General features: G+C 47.0%; 18 non-coding genes across 18 annotated transcripts; all 18 read left to right on the top strand.

The window, feature by feature from the left end:
- Positions 1-363: 363 nt before the first annotated feature.
- On the top strand, positions 364-436 carry TRNAV-AAC (transfer RNA valine (anticodon AAC)). The gene has a single exon. It is a non-coding gene; the product is annotated as a tRNA-Val (tRNA).
- Positions 437-724: 288 nt separating this feature from the next.
- Positions 725-836, top strand: TRNAL-CAA (transfer RNA leucine (anticodon CAA)). The gene is made up of 2 exons: positions 725-762; positions 791-836. It is a non-coding gene; the product is annotated as a tRNA-Leu (tRNA).
- A 1,394-nt stretch (positions 837-2,230) lies between these two features.
- TRNAV-UAC (transfer RNA valine (anticodon UAC)) lies at positions 2,231-2,303 on the top strand. The gene has a single exon. It is a non-coding gene; the product is annotated as a tRNA-Val (tRNA).
- An 899-nt stretch (positions 2,304-3,202) lies between these two features.
- TRNAV-AAC (transfer RNA valine (anticodon AAC)) lies at positions 3,203-3,275 on the top strand. Its single transcript has one exon. It is a non-coding gene; the product is annotated as a tRNA-Val (tRNA).
- A 288-nt stretch (positions 3,276-3,563) lies between these two features.
- Positions 3,564-3,675, top strand: TRNAL-CAA (transfer RNA leucine (anticodon CAA)). Its single transcript has 2 exons — positions 3,564-3,601; positions 3,630-3,675. It is a non-coding gene; the product is annotated as a tRNA-Leu (tRNA).
- Positions 3,676-6,401: 2,726 nt separating this feature from the next.
- On the top strand, positions 6,402-6,513 carry TRNAL-CAA (transfer RNA leucine (anticodon CAA)). Its single transcript has 2 exons — positions 6,402-6,439; positions 6,468-6,513. It is a non-coding gene; the product is annotated as a tRNA-Leu (tRNA).
- Positions 6,514-7,450: 937 nt separating this feature from the next.
- Positions 7,451-7,522, top strand: TRNAP-CGG (transfer RNA proline (anticodon CGG)). Its single transcript has one exon. It is a non-coding gene; the product is annotated as a tRNA-Pro (tRNA).
- A 385-nt stretch (positions 7,523-7,907) lies between these two features.
- On the top strand, positions 7,908-7,980 carry TRNAV-UAC (transfer RNA valine (anticodon UAC)). Its single transcript has one exon. It is a non-coding gene; the product is annotated as a tRNA-Val (tRNA).
- Positions 7,981-8,879: 899 nt separating this feature from the next.
- On the top strand, positions 8,880-8,952 carry TRNAV-AAC (transfer RNA valine (anticodon AAC)). The gene has a single exon. It is a non-coding gene; the product is annotated as a tRNA-Val (tRNA).
- Positions 8,953-9,239: 287 nt separating this feature from the next.
- On the top strand, positions 9,240-9,351 carry TRNAL-CAA (transfer RNA leucine (anticodon CAA)). Its single transcript has 2 exons — positions 9,240-9,277; positions 9,306-9,351. It is a non-coding gene; the product is annotated as a tRNA-Leu (tRNA).
- Positions 9,352-10,744: 1,393 nt separating this feature from the next.
- On the top strand, positions 10,745-10,817 carry TRNAV-UAC (transfer RNA valine (anticodon UAC)). Its single transcript has one exon. It is a non-coding gene; the product is annotated as a tRNA-Val (tRNA).
- Positions 10,818-11,716: 899 nt separating this feature from the next.
- Positions 11,717-11,789, top strand: TRNAV-AAC (transfer RNA valine (anticodon AAC)). The gene has a single exon. It is a non-coding gene; the product is annotated as a tRNA-Val (tRNA).
- Positions 11,790-12,076: 287 nt separating this feature from the next.
- TRNAL-CAA (transfer RNA leucine (anticodon CAA)) lies at positions 12,077-12,188 on the top strand. Its single transcript has 2 exons — positions 12,077-12,114; positions 12,143-12,188. It is a non-coding gene; the product is annotated as a tRNA-Leu (tRNA).
- A 1,393-nt stretch (positions 12,189-13,581) lies between these two features.
- TRNAV-UAC (transfer RNA valine (anticodon UAC)) lies at positions 13,582-13,654 on the top strand. Its single transcript has one exon. It is a non-coding gene; the product is annotated as a tRNA-Val (tRNA).
- Positions 13,655-14,553: 899 nt separating this feature from the next.
- On the top strand, positions 14,554-14,626 carry TRNAV-AAC (transfer RNA valine (anticodon AAC)). The gene has a single exon. It is a non-coding gene; the product is annotated as a tRNA-Val (tRNA).
- Positions 14,627-14,914: 288 nt separating this feature from the next.
- On the top strand, positions 14,915-15,026 carry TRNAL-CAA (transfer RNA leucine (anticodon CAA)). The gene is made up of 2 exons: positions 14,915-14,952; positions 14,981-15,026. It is a non-coding gene; the product is annotated as a tRNA-Leu (tRNA).
- A 1,394-nt stretch (positions 15,027-16,420) lies between these two features.
- TRNAV-UAC (transfer RNA valine (anticodon UAC)) lies at positions 16,421-16,493 on the top strand. Its single transcript has one exon. It is a non-coding gene; the product is annotated as a tRNA-Val (tRNA).
- An 899-nt stretch (positions 16,494-17,392) lies between these two features.
- TRNAV-AAC (transfer RNA valine (anticodon AAC)) lies at positions 17,393-17,465 on the top strand. Its single transcript has one exon. It is a non-coding gene; the product is annotated as a tRNA-Val (tRNA).
- Positions 17,466-18,294: the final 829 nt, after the last annotated feature.

The following is an 18,294-nucleotide window of genomic DNA, read 5'->3' as shown; positions in this document are numbered from 1 at the left end:
TCCTACTCAAAACTCACAATGACTGACTATTTCTCATTACACTCGCCGCATTGTTGCACAAAATATTTTGAACCTCATAAGAAACATGGATCACCATGCTTTTTCTGCCTTCATGCTTAGTCTCTGTGTGTCCCAGGTGATGCTTTCCCAAGCTGTACTTGCTGGCATTTTGGCATCAGATATTTGTCTGTCGATGCCTGCATAAGTCAATTTTTAATACGTCTAATTGCAAGTATGTTGGCTGATATCTCTGCAGTTTTCACACTTGCTCCTCGCTTTCTGAGTGGCTGCTGATACAGCAGAATAGAAGTAGAGAGAACCCTTGAGAGGAACCTTGCTCTAACAGTAAAACACAGCAAGTGAGTTTCTGTAGTGTAGTGGTCATCACGTTCGCCTAACACGCGAAAGGTCCCCGGTTCGAGACCGGGCAGAAACACTGTGCATGAGCTGCTTTTATGTGCACCCTCTAAAACCTTATTATCTCAATGCAAGCTTAAGAAGAGGCGGTCCTTGAACCCAGAGAGCCATGGGAAACTTCCTTTACTTTTGCAAGACGAAACAAAGTAATCCGCATCCATCAGTGGTCGCTCTTGTGCCTAGCTTTTTTTTTGTCATGCCATGTTGTATTGTGGGGTCTTTACACTTGTGACATTGCTGTGAACGTTGTAAGTGCAAACATTGGTAGGTGCAGTCAGAAGAGTCAGATCTGTACACACCCAGGGCTGTCAGGATGGCCGAGTGGTCTAAGGCGCCAGACTCAAGAGAGCTTGATCTTCAGTGCAACTGAGACTTCTGGTCTCCTCATGGAGGCGTGGGTTCAAATCCCACTTCTGACAGGTTTCTTTTACACCCTTAAATCGTCCTGTTTTTTGCAGTGCATTCCCCACACACCACAATCTTTGCACGGACCTGTAACATATGACGAGAAATCCACCAACGATCAGGCTGGGCCCTCAATCACAATTCCATGTATTCCTGGAAGGGACACCTCAGGCACACCTTCAGTTAAATTTGCACTCCATCACACAAACTGCCGTGCTGGTTTCTCATTAAGCAGTTGATCCCATCTTTGTTGTGAGGCTCTCCTGCCACCTTTTGGGCGGAGAAGGCACTGTCCCTGCAACAACACAGGCAGACATGTTCAACAGGGCTTCCTGGTTATGTGGGAGGAGCAGATTGTCATTGGTCCCCCCTTGCGAATTTTAATTTACATAAGGAAGACAGAGAGGTATCTGGGAGTAGGCAGTACACACGGACATTGAACTCTATCTTGTGATTTGCAGCCAATTCTAGATTGAGGCAGGAGGAAAGGAGGTGACTTGCCCAAAAATGGCCATCCTGGAAATTCAGCCACCCTGGGGCTCCCAGGTTAGTGTTTCAGTCCTGCGAGCCACTCATATAAATCTCGCCTGATCGAGCCTGATCGAGCGCTGAGTGAGCGTGTTTGAATCCAAGAATCAAATGCCTCTGTCTTAGGAGCAAGAATTGGCAGGCCCTCCCTTGCATCTGGGGTGGAAGTCTATGGGGCAAGTGTCCAGGACTTGCAGAGGAGTACAAGTGCCAGAAAGTGCCTGCAGTTCTCATCAGCGCCTTTTTTCTGCTCTCTGGCAGCTAGGATATCGACTGATCCCTTCCTTGCAAGAGTGAAAAAAACAACACCCTGAGAGAAAACATGACTTTTTGTGGTTCACATAGAGAGAGAGCAGCCAAATAGCCCTGCTTTGTTTCTGAAAGACGCATCAGAAATTGCTTAAAATGCCGACTGTGGAATCAGGCTCGTTGGTCTAGGGGTATGATTCTCGCTTCGGGTGCGAGAGGTCCCGTGTTCAAATCCCGGACGAGCCCATGCTGTGGAATTATTTTTAGGCTGCTTATTATATAGGGCCATTTCTTCTTTTCAATGCTATAAGACGCCGTGTATGGTGAGAAAGTTCCTTTCCCTCTACGCTATTTCCCACTTTTGGCGTATAGAATTTCAGTGCCGGACTTCTTTGCAACTGCTTTTCTGGGGTGGACCATCAGTGTAGGAAAATTAAATGCAAAGTGTTTTTCTAGTGTGGTTTCAGGTATGGTTTTAAAATCGCCTTTTGGAATAAAAGGGGTCCTCGTTCCTTTCTTCCAAAGAAAGAGATCGGGTAAGGAGGGTCCAACTTTGAGCTTCATGGACATTGGCCCTTGGTCTGTGCATTCCAGCCCACTACATGCCAAGAAGATTCCTGCAAGCGTGTCTGTTTCTGTAGTGTAGTGGTTATCACGTTCGCTTTACACGCGAAAGGTCCCTGGTTCGAGACCGGGCAGAAACAGCAACTTTCTGTTTTTCACACAGTTTGCATTTACTCTCTCAATTTATAGGAAAGCTGAGATAATGGAAGCTGTCTATCCCTCACCAGCGTGACGTACTGTGCTCCAGGGGTATCAGTGACAGCTCAAAAAGAGAAGTGACGATAGTTTGCGCTATTCGTTTGCACGTCCTTGTGTACTGAAGGTTGGGCCTACTTCATGAAAGCAAGGCATGAGAGCAGAAATGGTTTTATTGACCTCACCGAGAGCATACACCTAAAACAAACAAAATGTCTGAAGGATAGAGGCATTTTCATTTCTTGTTCGATGACGGCCATGGAAAAGACAGCAACCATATTGCAGAAGAGAGCAGCATGTGCAGTTGCTTGCTTTGGGTGAAGCATTCACTAACTCGCTGCCAATAATCCCCGAAGCCGGTGCGAAAGGCGACTCTTGTGTGCCTCGGCTCGTTGGTCTAGGGGTATGATTCTCGCTTAGGGTGCGAGAGGTCCCGGGTTCAAATCCCTGACGAGCCCTTTTTCAGAGGTATACATACGAATCCTACTCAAAACTCACAATGCCTGACTATTTCTCATTACACTCGCCGCATTGTTGCACAAAATATTTTGAACCTCATAAGAAACATGGATCACCATGCTTTTTCTGCCTTCATGCTTAGTCTCTGTGTGTCCCAGGTGATGCTTTCCCAAGCTGTACTTGCTGGCATTTAGGCATCAGATATTTGTCTGTCGATGCCTGCATAAGTCAATTTTTAATACGTCTAATTGCAAGTATGTTGGCTGATATCTCTGCAGTTTTCACACTTGCTCCTCGCTTTCTGAGTGGCTGCTGATACAGCAGAATAGAAGTAGAGAGAACCCTTGAGAGGAACCTTGCTCTAACAGTAAAACACAGCAAGTGAGTTTCTGTAGTGTAGTGGTCATCATGTTCGCCTAACACGCGAAAGGTCCCCGGTTCGAGACCGGGCAGAAACACTGTGCATGAGCTGCTTTTATGGGCACCCTCTAAAACCTTATTATCTCAATGCAAGCTTAAGAAGAGGCGGTCCTTGAACCCAGAGAGCCATGGGAAACTTCCTTTACTTTTGCAAGACGAAACAAAGTAATCCGCATCCATCAGTGGTCGCTCTTGTGCCTAGCTTTTTTTTTGTCATGCCATGTTGTATTGTGGGGTCTTTACACTTGTGACATTGCTGTGAACGTTGTAAGTGCAAACATTGGCAGGTGCAGTCAGAAGAGTCAGATCTGTACACACCCAGGGCTGTCAGGATGGCCGAGTGGTCTAAGGCGCCAGACTCAAGAGAGCTTGATCTTCAGTGCAACTGAGACTTCTGGTCTCCTCATGGAGGCGTGGGTTCAAATCCCACTTCTGACAGGTTTCTTTTACACCCTTAAATCGTCCTGTTTTTTGCAGTGCATTCCCCACACACCACAATCTTTGCACGGACCTGTAACATATGGCGAGAAATCCACCAACGATCAGGCTGGGCCCTCAATCACAATTCCATGTATTCCTGGAAGGGACACCTCAGGCACACCTTCAGTTAAATTTGCACTCCATCACACAAACTGCCGTGCTGGTTTCTCATTAAGCAGTTGATCCCATCTTTGTTGTGAGGCTCTCCTGCCACCTTTTGGGCGGAGAAGGCACTGTCCCTGCAACAACACAGGCAGACATGTTCAACAGGGCTTCCTGGTTATGTGGGAGGAGCAGATTGTCATTGGTCCCCCCTTGCGAATTTTAATTTACATAAGGAAGACAGAGAGGTATCTGGGAGTAGGCAGTTCACACGGACATTGAACTCTATCTTGTGATTTGCAGCCAATTCTAGATTGAGGCAGGAGGAAAGGAGGTGACTTGCCCAAAAATGGCCATCCTGGGAATTCAGCCACCCTGGGGCTCCCAGGTTAGTGTTTCAGTCCTGCGAGCCACTCATATAAATCTCGCCTGATCGAGCCAGATCGAGCGCTGAGTGAGCGTGTTTGAATCCAAGAATCAAATGCCTCTGTCTTAGGAGCAAGAATTGGCAGGCCCTCCCTTGCATCTGGGGTGGAAGTCTATGGGGCAAGTGTCCAGGACTTGCAGAGGAGTACAAGTGCCAGAAAGTGCCACAGTTCTCATCAGCGCCTTTTTTCTGCTCTCTGGCAGCTAGGATATCGACTGATCCCTTCCTTGCAGGAGTGAAAAAAACAACACCTTGAGAGAAAACATGACTTTTTGTGGTTCACATAGAGAGAGAGCAGCCAAATAGCCCTGCTTTGTTTCTGAAAGACGCATCAGAAATTGCTTAAAATGCCAACTGGGGAATCAGGCTCGTTGGTCTAGGGGTATGATTCTCGCTTCGGGTGCGAGAGGTCCCGGATTCAAATCCCGGACGAGCCCATGCTGTGGAATTATTTTTAGGCTGCTTATTATATAGGGCCATTTCTTCTTTTCAATGCTATAAGACGCCGTGTATGGTGAGAAAGTTCCTTTCCCTCTACGCTATTTCCTACTTTTGGCGTATAGAATTTCAGTGCCGGACTTCTTTGCAACTGCTTTTCTGGGGTGGACCATCAGTGTAGGAAAATTAAATGCAAAGTGTTTTTCTAGTGTGGTTTCAGGTATGGTTTTAAAATCGCCTTTTGGAATAAAAGTGGTCCTCGTTCCTTTCTTCCAAAGAAAGAGATCGGGTAAGGAGGGTCCAACTTTGAGCTTCATGGACATTGGCCCTTGGTCTGTGCATTCCAGCCCACTACATGCCAAGAAGATTCCTGCAAGCGTGTTTGTTTCTGTAGTGTAGTGGTTATCACGTTCGATTTACACGCGAAAGGTCCCTGGTTCGAGACCGGGCAGAAACAGCAGCTTTCTGTTTTTCACACAGTTTGCATTTACTCTCTCAATTTATAGGAAAGCTGAGATAATGGAAGCTGTCTATCCCTCACCAGCGTGACGTACTGTGCTCCAGGGGCATCAGTGACAGCTCAAAAAGAGAAGTGACGATAGTTTGCGCTATTCGTTTGCACGTCCTTGTGTACTGAAGGTTGGGCCTACTTCATGAAAGCAAGGCATGAGAGCAGAAATGGTTTTATTGACCTCACCGAGAGCATACACCTAGAACAAACAAAATGTCTGAAGGATAGAGGCATTTTCATTTCTTGTTCGATGACGGCCATGGAAAAGACAGCAACCATATTGCAGAAGAGAGCAGCATGTGCAGTTGCTTGCTTTGGGTGAAGCATTCACTAACTCGCTGCCAATAACCCCCGGAGCCGGTGCGAAAGGCGACTCTTGTGTGCCTTGGCTCGTTGGTCTAGGGGTATGATTCTCGCTTAGGGTGCGAGAGGTCCCGGGTTCAAATCCCAGACGAGCCCTTTTTCAGAGGTAAACATACGAATCCTACTCAAAACTCACAATGCCTGAGTATTTCTCATTACACTCGCCGCATTGTTGCACAAAATATTTTGAACCTCATAAGAAACATGGATCACCATGCTTTTTCTGCCTTCATGCTTAGTCTGTGTGTGTCCCAGGTGATGCTTTCCCAAGCTGTACTTGCTGGCATTTAGGCATCAGATATTTGTCTGTCGATGCCTGCATAAGTCAATTTTAATTACGTCTAATTGCAAGTATGTTGGCTGATATCTCTGCAGTTTTCACACTTGCTCCTCGCTTTCTGAGTGGCTGCTGATACAGCAGAATAGAAGTAGAGAGAATCCTTGAGAGGAACCTTGCTCTAACAGTAAAACACAGCAAGTGAGTTTCTGTAGTGTAGTGGTCATCTCGTTCGCCTAACATGCGAAAGGTCCCCGGTTCGAGACCGGGCAGAAACACTGTGCATGAGCTGCTTTTATGTGCACCCTCTAAAACCTTATTATCTCAATGCAAGCTTAAGAAGAGGCGGTCCTTGAACCCAGCGAGCCGTGGGAAACTTCCTTTACTTTTGCAAGACGAAACAAAGTAATCCGCATCCATCAGTGGTCGCTCTTGTGCCTAGCTTTTTTTTTGTCATGCCATGTTGTATTGTGGGGTCTTTACACTTGTGACATTGCTGTGAACGTTGTAAGTGCAAACATTGGCAGGTGCAGTCAGAAGAGTCAGATCTGTGCACACCCAGGGCTGTCAGGATGGCCGAGTGGTCTAAGGCGCCAGACTCAAGAGAGCTTGATCTTCAGTGCAACTGAGACTTCTGGTCTCCTCATGGAGGCGTGGGTTCAAATCCCACTTCTGACAGGTTTCTTTTACACCCTTAAATCGTCCTGTTTTTTGCAGTGCATTCCCCACACACCACAATCTTTGAACGGACCTGTAACATATGACGAGAAATCCACCAACGATCAGGCTGGGCACTCAATCACAATTCCATGTATTCCTGGAAGGGACACCTCAGGCACACCTTCCGTTAAATTTGCACTCCATCACACAAACTGCCGTGCTGGTTTCTCATTAAGCAGTTGATCCCATCTTTGTTGTGAGGCTCTCCTGCCACCTTTTGGGCGGAGAAGGCACTGTCCCTGCAACAACACAGGCAGACATGTTCAACAGGGCTTCCTGGTTATGTGGGAGGAGCAGATTGTCATTGGTCCCCCCTTGCGAATTTTAATTTACATAAGGAAGACAGAGAGGTATCTGGGAGTAGGCAGTACACACGGACATTGAACTCTATCTTGTGATTTGCAGCCAATTCTAGATTGACGCAGGAGGAAAGGAGGTGACTTGCCCAAAAATGGCCATCCTGGGAATTCAGCCACCCTGGGGCTCCCAGGTTAGTGTTTCAGTCCTGCGAGCCACTCATATAAATCTCGCCTGATCGAGCCTGATCGAGCGCTGAGTGAGCGTGTTTGAATCCAAGAATCAAATGCCTCTGTCTTAGGAGCAAGAATTGGCAGGCCCTCCCTTGCATCTGGGGTGGAAGTCTATGGGGCAAGTGTCCAGGACTTGCAGAGGAGTACAAGTGCCAGAAAGTGCCTGCAGTTCTCATCAGCGCCTTTTTTCTGCTCTCTGGCAGCTAGGATATCGACTGATCCCTTCCTTGCAAGAGTGAAAAAAACAACACCTTGAGAGAAAACATGAATTTTTGTGGTTCACATAGAGAGAGAGCAGCCAAATAGCCCTGCTTTGTTTCTGAAAGACGCATCAGAAATTGCTTAAAATGCCGACTGGGGAATCAGGCTCGTTGGTCTAGGGGTATGATTCTCGCTTCGGGTGCGAGAGGTCCCGGGTTCAAATCCCGGATGAGCCCATGCTGTGGAATTATTTTTAGGCTGCTTATTATATAGGGCCATTTCTTCTTTTCAATGCTATAAGACGCCGTGTATGGTGAGAAAGTTCCTTTCCCTCTACGCTATTTCCCACTTTTGGCGTATAGAATTTCAGTGCCGGACTTCTTTGCAACTGCTTTTCTGGGGTGGACCATCAGTGTAGGAAAATTAAATGCAAAGTGTTTTTCTAGTGTGGTTTCAGGTATGGTTTTAAAATCGCCTTTTGGAATAAAAGGGGTCCTCGTTCCTTTCTTCCAAAGAAAGAGATCGGGTAAGGAGGGTCCAACTTTGAGCTTCATGGTCATTGGCCCTTGGTCTGTGCATTCCAGCCCACTACATGCCAAGAAGATTCCTGCTAGCGTGTCTGTTTCTGTAGTGTAGTGGTTATCACGTTCGCTTTACACGCGAAAGGTCCCTGGTTCGAGACCGGGCAGAAACAGCAGCTTTCTGTTTTTCACACAGTTTGCATTTACTCTCTCAATTTATAGGAAAGCTGAGATAATGGAAGCTGTCTATCCCTCACCAGCGTGACGTACTGTGCTCCAGGGGTATCAGTGACAGCTCAAAAAGAGAAGTGACGATAGTTTGCGCTATGCGTTTGCACGTCCTTGTGTACTGAAGGTTGGGCCTACTTCATGAAAGCAAGGCATGAGAGCAGAAATGGTTTTATTGACCTCACCGAGAGCATACACCTAGAACAAACAAAATGTCTGAAGGATAGAGGCATTTTCATTTCTTGTTCGATGACGGCCATGGAAAAGACAGCAACCATATTGCAGAAGAGAGCAGCATGTGCAGTTGCTTGCTTTGGGTGAAGCATTCACTCACTCGCTGCCACTAATCCCCGGAGCCGGTGCGAAAGGCGACTCTTGTGTGCCTCGGCTCGTTGGTCTAGGGGGATGATTCTCGCTTAGGGTGCGAGAGGTCCCGGGTTCAAATCCCTGACGAGCCCTTTTTCAGAGGTATACATACGAATCCTACTCAAAACTCACAATGCCTGACTATTTCTCATTACACTCGCCGCATTGTTGCACAAAATATTTTGAACCTCATAAGAAACATGGATCACCATGCTTTTTCTGCCTTCATGCTTAGTCTCTGTGTGTCCCAGGTGATGCTTTCCCAAGCTGTACTTGCTGGCATTTAGGCATCACATATTTGTCTGTCGATGCCTGCATAAGTCAATTTTTAATACGTCTAATTGCAAGTATGTTGGCTGATATCTCTGCAGTTTTCACACTTGCTCCTCGCTTTCTGAGTGGCTGCTGATACAGCAGAATAGAAGTAGAGAGAACCCTTGAGAGGAACCTTGCTCTAACAGTAAAACACAGCAAGTGAGTTTCTGTAGTGTAGTGGTCATCACGTTCGCCTAACACGCGAAAGGTCCCCGGTTCGAGACCGGGCAGAAACACTGTGCATGAGCTGCTTTTATGTGCACCCTCTAAAACCTTATTATCTCAATGCAAGCTGAAGAAGAGGCGGTCCTTGAACCCAGCGAGCCATGGGAAACTTCCTTTACTTTTGCAAGACGAAACAAAGTAATCCGCATCCATCAGTGGTCGCTCTTGTGCCTAGCTTTTTTTTGTCATGCCATGTTGTATTGTGGGGTCTTTACACTTGTGACATTGCTGTGAACGTTGTAAGTGCAAACATTGGCAGGTGCAGTCAGAAGAGTCAGATCTGTGCACACCCAGGGCTGTCAGGATGGCCGAGTGGTCTAAGGCGCCAGACTCAAGAGAGCTTGATCTTCAGTGCAACTGAGACTTCTGGTCTCCTCATGGAGGCGTGGGTTCAAATCCCACTTCTGACAGGTTTCTTTTACACCCTTAAATCGTCCTGTTTTTTGCAGTGCATTCCCCACACACCACAATCTTTGCACGGACCTGTAACATATGACGAGAAATCCACCAACGATCAGGCTGGGCCCTCAATCACAATTCAATGTATTCCTGGAAGGGACACCTCAGGCACACCTTCCGTTAAATTTGCACTCCATCACACAAACTGCCGTGCTGGTTTCTCATTAAGCAGTTGATCCCATCTTTGTTGTGAGGCTCTCCTGCCACCTTTTGGGCGGAGAAGGCACTGTCCCTGCAACAACACAGGCAGACATGTTCAACAGGGCTTCTTGGTTATGTGGGAGGAGCAGATTGTCATTGGTCCCCCCTTGCGAATTTTAATTTACATAAGGAAGACAGAGAGGTATCTGGGAGTAGGCAGTACACACGGACATTGAACTCTATCTTGTGATTTGCAGCCAATTCTAGATTGAGGCAGGAGGAAAGGAGGTGACTTGCCCAAAAATGGCCATCCTGGGAATTCAGCCACCCTGGGGCTCCCAGGTTAGTGTTTCAGTCCTGCGAGCCACTCATATAAATCTCGCCTGATCGAGCCTGATCGAGCGCTGAGTGAGCGTGTTTGAATCCAAGAATCAAATGCCTCTGTCTTAGGAGCAAGAATTGGCAGGCCCTCCCTTGCATCTGGGGTGGAAGTCTATGGGGCAAGTGTCCAGGACTTGCAGAGGAGTACAAGTGCCAGAAAGTGCCACAGTTCTCATCAGCGCCTTTTTTCTGCTCTCTGGCAGCTAGGATATCGACTGATCCCTTCCTTGCAAGAGTGAAAAAAACAACACCTTGAGAGAAAACATGACTTTTTGTGGTTCACATAGAGAGAGAGAAGCCAAATAGCCCTGCTTTGTTTCTGAAAGACGCATCAGAAATTGCTTAAAATGCCAACTGGGTAATCAGGCTCGTTGGTCTAGGGGTATGATTCTCGCTTCGGGTGCGAGAGGTCCCGGATTCAAATCCCGGATGAGCCCATGCTGTGGAATTATTTTTAGGCTTCTTATTATATAGGGCCATTTCTTCTTTTCAATGCTATAAGACGCCGTGTATGGTGAGAAAGTTCCTTTCCCTCTACGCTATTTCCCACTTTTGGCGTATAGAATTTCAGTGCCGGACTTCTTTGCAACTGCTTTTCTGGGGTGGACCATCAGTGTAGGAAAATTAAATGCAAAGTGTTTTTCTAGTGTGGTTTCAGGTATGGTTTTAAAATCGCCTTTTGGAATAAAAGGGGTCCTCGTTCCTTTCTTCCAAAGAAAGAGATCGGGTAAGGAGGGTCCAACTTTGAGCTTCATGGACATTGGCCCTTGGTCTGTGCATTCCAGCCCACTACATGCCAAGAAGATTCCTGCAAGCGTGTCTGTTTCTGTAGTGTAGTGGTTATCACGTTCGCTTTACACGCGAAAGGTCCCTGGTTCGAGACCGGGCAGAAACAGCAACTTTCAGTTTTTCACACAGTTTGCATTTACTCTCTCAATTTATAGGAAAGCTGAGATAATGGAAGCTGTCTATCCCTCACCAGCGTGACGTACTGTGCTCCAGGGGTATCAGTGACAGCTCAAAAAGAGAAGTGACGATAGTTTGCGCTATTCGTTTGCACGTCCTTGTGTACTGAAGGTTGGGCCTACTTCATGAAAGCAAGGCATGAGAGCAGAAATGGTTTTATTGACCTCACCGAGAGCATACACCTAGAACAAACAAAATGTCTGAAGGATAGAGGCATTTTCATTTCTTGTTCGATGACGGCCATGGAAAAGACAGCAACCATATTGCAGAAGAGAGCAGCATGTGCAGTTGCTTGCTTTGGGTGAAGCATTCACTAACTCGCTGCCAATAATCCCCGGAGCCGGTGCGAAAGGCGACTCTTGTGTGCCTCGGCTCGTTGGTCTAGGGGTATGATTCTCGCTTAGGGTGCGAGAGGTCCCGGGTTCAAATCCCTGACGAGCCCTTTTTCAGAGGTATACATACGAATCCTACTCAAAACTCACAATGCCTGACTATTTCTCATTACACTCGCCGCATTGTTGCACAAAATATTTTGAACCTCATAAGAAACATGGATCACCATGCTTTTTCTGCCTTCATGCTTAGTCTCTGTGTGTCCCAGGTGATGCTTTCCCAAGCTGTACTTGCTGGCATTTAGGCATCAGATATTTGTCTGTCGATGCCTGCATAAGTCAATTTTTAATACGTCTAATTGCAAGTATGTTGGCTGATATCTCTGCAGTTTTCACACTTGCTCCTCGCTTTCTGAGTGGCTGCTGATACAGCAGAATAGAAGTAGAGAGAACCCTTGAGAGGAACCTTGCTCTAACAGTAAAACACAGCAAGTGAGTTTCTGTAGTGTAGTGGTCATCACGTTCGCCTAACACGCGAAAGGTCCCCGGTTCGAGACCGGGCAGAAACACTGTGCATGAGCTGCTTTTATGTGCACCCTCTAAAACCTTATTATCTCAATGCAAGCTTAAGAAGAGGCGGTCCTTGAACCCAGAGAGCCATGGGAAACTTCCTTTACTTTTGCAAGACGAAACAAAGTAATCCGCATCCATCAGTGGTCGCTCTTGTGCCTAGCTTTTTTTTGTCATGCCATGTTGTATTGTGGGGTCTTTACACTTGTGACATTAGTGTGAACGTTGTAAGTGCAAACATTGGCAGGTGCAGTCAGAAGAGTCAGATCTGTGCACACCCAGGGCTGTCAGGATGGCCGAGTGGTCTAAGGCGCCAGACTCAAGAGAGCTTGATCTTCAGTGCAACTGAGACTTCTGGTCTCCTCATGGAGGCGTGGGTTCAAATCCCACTTCTGACAGGTTTCTTTTACACCCTTAAATCGTCCTGTTTTTTGCAGTGCATTCCCCACACACCACAATCTTTGCACGGACCTGTAACATATGACGAGAAATCCACCAACGATCAGGCTGGGCCCTCAATCACAATTCCATGTATTCCTGGAAGGGACACCTCAGGCACACCTTCCGTTAAATTTGCACTCCATCACACAAACTGCCGTGCTGGTTTCTCATTAAGCAGTTGATCCCATCTTTGTTGTGAGGCTCTCCTGCCACCTTTTGGGCGGAGAAGGCACTGTCCCTGCAACAACACAGGCAGACATGTTCAACAGGGCTTCTTGGTTATGTGGGAGGAGCAGATTGTCATTGGTCCCCCCTTGCGAATTTTAATTTACATAAGGAAGACAGAGAGGTATCTGGGAGTAGGCAGTACACACGGACATTGAACTCTATCTTGTGATTTGCAGCCAATTCTAGATTGAGGCAGGAGGAAAGGAGGTGACTTGCCCAAAAATGGCCATCCTGGGAATTCAGCCACCCTGGGGCTCCCAGGTTAGTGTTTCAGTCCTGCGAGCCACTCATATAAATCTCGCCTGATCGAGCCTGATCGAGCGCTGAGTGAGCGTGTTTGAATCCAAGAATCAAATGCCTCTGTCTTAGGAGCAAGAATTGGCAGGCCCTCCCTTGCATCTGGGGTGGAAGTCTATGGGGCAAGTGTCCAGGACTTGCAGAGGAGTACAAGTGCCAGAAAGTGCCACAGTTCTCATCAGCGCCTTTTTTCTGCTCTCTGGCAGCTAGGATATCGACTGATCCCTTCCTTGCAAGAGTGAAAAAAACAACACCTTGAGAGAAAACATGACTTTTTGTGGTTCACATAGAGAGAGAGCAGCCAAATAGCCCTGCTTTGTTTCTGAAAGACGCATCAGAAATTGCTTAAAATGCCAACTGGGTAATCAGGCTCGTTGGTCTAGGGGTATGATTCTCGCTTCGGGTGCGAGAGGTCCCGGATTCAAATCCCGGACGAGCCCATGCTGTGGAATTATTTTTAGGCTTCTTATTATATAGGGCCATTTCTTCTTTTCAATGCTATAAGACGCCGTGTATGGTGAGAAAGTTCCTTTCCCTCTACGCTATTTCCCACTTTTGGCGTATCGAATTTCAGTGCCGGACTTCTTTGCAACTGCTTTTCTGGGGTGGACCATCAGTGTAGGAAAATTAAATGCAAAGTGTTTTTCTAGTGTGGTTTCAGGTATGGTTTTAAAATCGCCTTTTGGAATAAAAGGGGTCCTCGTTCCTTTCTTCCAAAGAAAGAGATCGGGTAAGGAGGGTCCAACTTTGAGCTTCATGGACATTGGCCCTTGGTCTGTGCATTCCAGCCCTCTACATGCCAAGAAGATTCCTGCAAGCGTGTCTGTTTCTGTAGTGTAGTGGTTATCACGTTCGCTTTACACGCGAAAGGTCCCTGGTTCGAGACCGGGCAGAAACAGCAACTTTCTGTTTTTCACACAGTTTGCATTTACTCTCTCAATTTATAGGAAAGCTGAGATAATGGAAGCTGTCTATCCCTCACCAGCGTGACGTACTGTGCTCCAGGGGTATCAGTGACAGCTCAAAAAGAGAAGTGACGATAGTTTGCGCTATTCGTTTGCACGTCCTTGTGTACTGAAGGTTGGGCCTACTTCATGAAAGCAAGGCATGAGAGCAGAAATGGTTTTATTGACCTCACCGAGAGCATACACCTAGAACAAACAAAATGTCTGAAGGATAGAGGCATTTTCATTTCTTGTTCGATGACGGCCATGGAAAAGACAGCAACCATATTGCAGAAGAGAGCAGCATGTGCAGTTGCTTGCTTTGGGTGAAGCATTCACTAACTCGCTGCCAATAATCCCCGGAGCCGGTGCGAAAGGCAACTCTTGTGTGCCTCGGCTCGTTGGTCTAGGGGTATGATTCTCGCTTAGGGTGCGAGAGGTCCCGGGTTCAAATCCCTGACGAGCCCTTTTTCAGAGGTATACATACGAATCCTACTCAAAACTCACAATGCCTGACTATTTCTCATTACACTCGCCGCATTGTTGCACAAAATATTTTGAACCTCATAAGAAACATGGATCACCATGCTTTTTCTGCCTTCATGCTTAGTCTCTGTGTGTCCCAGGTGATGCTTTCCCAAGCTGTACTTGCTGGCATTTAGGCATCAGATATTTGTCTGTCGATGCCTGCATAAGTCAATTTTTAATACGTCTAATTGCAAGTATGTTGGCTGATATCTCTGCAGTTTTCACACTTGCTCCTCGCTTTCTGAGTGGCTGCTGATACAGCAGAATAGAAGTAGAGAGAACCCTTGAGAGGAACCTTGCTCTAACAGTAAAACACAGCAAGTGAGTTTCTGTAGTGTAGTGGTCATCACGTTCGCCTAACACGCGAAAGGTCCCCGGTTCGAGACCGGGCAGAAACACTGTGCATGAGCTGCTTTTATGTGCACCCTCTAAAACCTTATTATCTCAATGCAAGCTTAAGAAGAGGCGGTCCTTGAACCCAGAGAGCCATGGGAAACTTCCTTTACTTTTGCAAGACGAAACAAAGTAATCCGCATCCATCAGTGGTCGCTCTTGTGCCTAGCTTTTTTTTTGTCATGCCATGTTGTATTGTGGGGTCTTTACACTTGTGACATTGCTGTGAACGTTGTAAGTGCAAACATTGGCAGGTGCAGTCAGAAGAGTCAGATCTGTACACACCCAGGGCTGTCAGGATGGCCGAGTGGTCTAAGGCGCCAGACTCAAGAGAGCTTGATCTTCAGTGCAACTGAGACTTCTGGTCTCCTCATGGAGGCGTGGGTTCAAATCCCACTTCTGACAGGTTTCTTTTACACCCTTAAATCGTCCTGTTTTTTGCAGTGCATTCCCCACACACCACAATCTTTGCACGGACATGTAACATATGACGAGAAATCCACCAACGATCAGGCTGGGCCCTCAATCACAATTCCATGTATTCCTGGAAGGGACACCTCAGGCACACCTTCAGTTAAATTTGCACTCCATCACACAAACTGCCGTGCTGGTTTCTCATTAAGCAGTTGATCCCATCTTTGTTGTGAGGCTCTCCTGCCACCTTTTGGGCGGAGAAGGCACTGTCCCTGCAACAACACAGGCAGACATGTTCAACAGGGCTTCCTGGTTATGTGGGAGGAGCAGATTGTCATTGGTCCCCCCTTGCGAATTTTAATTTACATAAGGAAGACAGAGAGGTATCTGGGAGTAGGCAGTACACACGGACATTGAACTCTATCTTGTGATTTGCAGCCAATTCTAGATTGAGGCAGGAGGAAAGGAGGTGACTTGCCCAAAAATGGCCATCCTGGAAATTCAGCCACCCTGGGGCTCCCAGGTTAGTGTTTCAGTCCTGCGAGCCACTCATATAAATCTCGCCTGATCGAGCCTGATCGAGCGCTGAGTGAGCGTGTTTGAATCCAAGAATCAAATGCCTCTGTCTTAGGAGCAAGAATTGGCAGGCCCTCCCTTGCATCTGGGGTGGAAGTCTATGGGGCAAGTGTCCAGGACTTGCAGAGGAGTACAAGTGCCAGAAAGTGCCTGCAGTTCTCATCAGCGCCTTTTTTCTGCTCTCTGGCAGCTAGGATATCGACTGATCCCTTCCTTGCAAGAGTGAAAAAAACAACACCTTGAGAGAAAACATGACTTTTTGTGGTTCACATAGAGAGAGAGCAGCCAAATAGCCCTGCTTTGTTTCTGAAAGACGCATCAGAAATTGCTTAAAATGCCGACTGGAGAATCAGGCTTGTTGGTCTAGGGGTATGATTCTCGCTTCGGGTGCGAGAGGTCCCGGTTTCAAATCCCGGACGAGCCCATGCTGTGGAATTATTTTTAGGCTGCTTATTATATAGGGCCATTTCTTCATTTCAATGCTATAAGACGCCGTGTATGGTGAGAAAGTTCCTTTCCCTCTACGCTATTTCCCACTTTTGGCGTATAGAATTTCAGTGCCGGACTTCTTTGCAACTGCTTTTCTGGGGTGGACCATCAGTGTAGGAAAATTAAATGCAAAGTGTTTTTCTAGTGTGGTTTCAGGTATGGTTTTAAAATCGCCTTTTGGAATAAAAGGGGTCCTCGTTCCTTTCTTCCAAAGAAAGAGATCGGGTAAGGAGGGTCCAACTTTGAGCTTCATGGTCATTGGCCCTTGGTCTGTGCATTCCAGCCCACTACATGCCAAGAAGATTCCTGCTAGCGTGTCTGTTTCTGTAGTGTAGTGGTTAACACGTTCGCTTTACACGCGAAAGGTCCCTGGTTCGAGACCGGGCAGAAACAGCGGCTTTCTGTTTTTCACACAGTTTGCATTTACTCTCTCAATTTATAGGAAAGCTGAGATAATGGAAGCTGTCTATCCCTCACCAGCGTGACGTACTGTGCTCCAGGGGTATCAGTGACAGCTCAAAAAGAGAAGTGACGATAGTTTGCGCTATTCGTTTGCACGTCCTTGTGTACTGAAGGTTGGGCCTACTTCATGAAAGCAAGGCATGAGAGCAGAAATGGTTTTATTGACCTCACCGAGAGCATACACCTAGAACAAACAAAATGTCTGAAGGATAGAGGCATTTTCATTTCTTGTTCGATGACGGCCATGGAAAAGACAGCAACCATATTGCAGAAGAGAGCAGCATGTGCAGTTGCTTGCTTTGGGTGAAGCATTCACTAACTCGCTGCCAATAATCCCCGGAGCCGGTGCGAAAGGCGACTCTTGTGTGCCTCGGCTCGTTGGTCTAGGGGTATGATTCTCGCTTAGGGTGCGAGAGGTCCCGGGTTCAAATCCCTGACGAGCCCTTTTTCAGAGGTATACATACGAATCCTACTCAAAACTCACAATGCCTGACTATTTCTCATTACACTCGCCGCATTGTTGCACAAAATATTTTGAACCTCATAAGAAACATGGATCACCATGCTTTTTCTGCCTTCATGCTTAGTCTCTGTGTGTCCCAGGTGATGCTTTCCCAAGCTGTACTTGCTGGCATTTAGGCATCAGATATTTGTCTGTCGATGCCTGCATAAGTCAATTTTTAATACGTCTAATTGCAAGTATGTTGGCTGATATCTCTGCAGTTTTCACACTTGCTCCTCGCTTTCTGAGTGGCTGCTGATACAGCAGAATAGAAGTAGAGAGAACCCTTGAGAGGAACCTTGCTCTAACAGTAAAACACAGCAAGTGAGTTTCTGTAGTGTAGTGGTCATCACGTTCGCCTAACACGCGAAAGGTCCCCGGTTCGAGACCGGGCAGAAACACTGTGCATGAGCTGCTTTTATGTGCACCCTCTAAAACCTTATTATCTCAATGCAAGCTTAAGAAGAGGCGGTCCTTGAACCCAGAGAGCCATGGGAAACTTCCTTTACTTTTGCAAGACGAAACAAAGTAATCCGCATCCATCAGTGGTCGCTCTTGTGCCTAGCTTTTTTTTTGTCATGCCATGTTGTATTGTGGGGTCTTTACACTTGTGACATTGCTGTGAACGTTGTAAGTGCAAACATTGGCAGGTGCAGTCAGAAGAGTCAGATCTGTACACACCCAGGGCTGTCAGGATGGCCGAGTGGTCTAAGGCGCCAGACTCAAGAGAGCTTGATCTTCAGTGCAACTGAGACTTCTGGTCTCCTCGTGGAGGCGTGGGTTCAAATCCCACTTCTGACAGGTTTCTTTTACACCCTTAAATCGTCCTGTTTTTTGCAGTGCATTCCCCACACACCACAATCTTTGCACGGACCTGTAACATATGACGAGAAATCCACCAACGATCAGGCTGGGCCCTCAATCACAATTCCATGTATTCCTGGAAGGGACACCTCAGGCACACCTTCAGTTAAATTTGCACTCCATCACACAAACTGCCGTGCTGGTTTCTCATTAAGCAGTTGATCCCATCTTTGTTGTGAGGCTCTCCTGCCACCTTTTGGGCGGAGAAGGCACTGTCCCTGCAACAACACAGGCAGACATATTCAACAGGGCTTCCTGGTTATGTGGGAGGAGCAGATTGTCATTGGTCCCCCCTTGCGAATTTTAATTTACATAAGGAAGACAGAGAGGTATCTGGGAGTAGGCAGTACACACGGACATTGAACT

This window comes from Triturus cristatus, chromosome 10, assembly GCF_964204655.1.
Source record: "Triturus cristatus chromosome 10, aTriCri1.1, whole genome shotgun sequence".
Taxonomy (NCBI): domain Eukaryota; kingdom Metazoa; phylum Chordata; class Amphibia; order Caudata; family Salamandridae; genus Triturus; species Triturus cristatus.
Note: the sequence above shows the minus strand (reverse complement) of the source record. Positions and strands in the feature narration are given on the sequence as shown.